The 2,500-nt window shown below is 45.4% G+C and overlaps 1 protein-coding gene across 1 annotated transcript in view; it reads left to right on the top strand.

Moving 5' to 3' along the window:
• LOC138028582 (cullin-4A-like) overlaps positions 1 to 2,500 on the top strand; it is a 34,874-nt gene that overhangs the window by 23,870 nt on the left and 8,504 nt on the right. The gene's annotated exons all lie outside the window — the stretch shown is intronic.

Here is a 2,500-nt window from a genome sequence, read left to right as displayed (position 1 = left end):
TTGACACAACAGAAGTTTTAACCTCTGACATGTGATACGAGAGCCATGGATTTTTCTGTGACCTGGTTGTCCACAGCAAGAGCAATGGTTTGTCTGGTAGATGGCGATGCTCTTTCTTTTCCAGCTCTGTGTTGCTTTGCAGGACACAGTAGGTTGTGGTATGATTAAATTTAATTGATCTCTAGATTTCTGTTGATTTCATTGTCCCAGTCATCTGACCTGAAGAAGTCTTGTGGAAAGTGTTGATATCTGGCTGGCTGTCATTTTGACTGTCATTGCTTTCAAGATGTGAGCAACTGTTTTTATCTGCACTGTTTGGCAAAACCTCTTATTAAGGGAGTTAGTTAAGTTTAGTTTTTTTTATAAAGGGATCTTTACAAAGAGGGCACAGATTTCCATGTTTTTTTTCAAGTATCTTAAGTGACATCTGACCATTTGTTGTTGTTATTTGTTGCTATTGTAGGTTTGTAGTTTCTTTTCGGTGTGGAAAAAGTGATCCCTACCAGTGAATTTTTATGCCAAAAAATTGTTCCTACCCATGAGTTAGCCTGAATTTCAGTCGCCTCTCTCCCCGAGTGACTTAGGGAGTGGAGGAGTCGGCTGAAAATCAAGGCTAACCATCAGTTTAAAGCTGTTTAATTAGAGCTAAGATTTTTGTAGCTGCCTCTAACGACAAACAGTGCAACATTTGTATCAGTCAAGGAAAAAGGCCAACAAGAATGGTTACTCGTAAACGACTCCTATCAGTCAGCTTAGAAAATTAGCAAAAAGGTATTTCACGAGGGAGAGCCAGATAATAAATGGAACCAGGAGTCCATTACCCGGAGCTTCCATCTGTATTGTACCCCTGAGTCAACCCTTTCCGTGTATTTCTATTTTTAGAATAAATAGTGACGTATGTGATGGAGAATAGAATACAACATGATTTTATTTGCTCAGTTCATAGTTAATGTACAATTTAAAGTCGGAAACAAACAGATAAAGAGATAAAATAATCATAATTACAATTCTAATTAATTAATTTAATTAAAAAGTTTAAAATTGCCACGCTGGTTTAAAAATATTTATCATTTGCAAAAATTAAAAAAACAGGTTTGACAAGTCGCAACTGGGCTGACTCATCCATTTCTTTGGATGAGCGCAAATCAAAGAATGTCGAGGCGGCTGGCAGAGTCGTCTTTCCTCTTCCCGACTTATCACCACTGTGACCACCGCGACCACCACAACTCCTGTGAACACCACGACTACTGTGACAACCATGACCACCACAACTACTGTGACCACCACGACCACTGTGACAACCATAACCACCACAACTACTGTGACCACCACGACCACCACAACTACTGTGACCACTACGACCACTGTGACAACCATGAACACCACAACTACTGTGACCACTACGACCACCACAACTACTGTGAGCACCCTGACTACCACAGCTATTGTGACCAATACGATCACTGTCACCACCATAACCACCACAACTACTGCGACCACCACGACCACCATGGCCACCACAACTACTGTGACCACCAAGACCACCACAACCACTGTGACCACCATGACCACTACGACCACTGTGACCACCATGACCACCACAACTACTTTGACCACCACGACCACCACCACCATGACCACCACAGCTATTGTGACCAATACGATCACTGTCACCACCATAGCCACCACAACTACTGTGACCACCACGACCACCACAACTACTGTGGCTACTGTGACCACTACGACCACTGTGACCACCAAGACTACCACAGCTACTGTGACCACTACGACCACTGTGACCACCAAGACCACCACAACTACTGTGACCACCACGACCACCACAGCTATTGTGACCAATACGATCACTGTCACCACCATAACTGTGACAACCATGACCACCACAACTACTGTGACCACCACGACCACTGTGACAGCCATAACCACCACAACTACTGTGACCACCACGACCACCACAACTACTGTGACCACTATGACCACTGTGACAACCATGAACACCACAACTACTGTGACCACTACGACCACCACAACTACTGTGACCAATACGATCACTGTCACCACCACAACTACTGCGACCACCACGACCATTGTGACCACCATGGCCACCACAACTACTGTGACCACCACGACCACCACAACTACTGTGACCACTGTGACCACCATGACCACTACGACCACTGTGACCACCATGACCACCACAACTACTGTGACCACTACGACCACCACCACAGCTATTGTGACCAATACGATCACTGTGACCACCATAGCCGCCACCACAACTACTGTGACCACCACGGCCACCACAACTACTGTGGCTACTACGACCACCAAGACCACTACAACTACTGTGACCACTATGACGACTGTGACCACTAAGACCACCACAACTACTGTGACCACCACGACCACCACAACTACTGTGACCAATACGATCACTGTCACCACCCTAGCCACCACAACTACTGTTACCACCACCACCCCC

The sequence above is a fragment of the Montipora capricornis genome, chromosome 13 (genome assembly GCF_036669925.1).
Source record: "Montipora capricornis isolate CH-2021 chromosome 13, ASM3666992v2, whole genome shotgun sequence".
NCBI classification, from domain to species: domain Eukaryota; kingdom Metazoa; phylum Cnidaria; class Anthozoa; order Scleractinia; family Acroporidae; genus Montipora; species Montipora capricornis.
The sequence above is the reverse complement of the archived record's forward strand: the minus strand, read 5'-3'. Positions and strand labels throughout refer to the sequence as shown.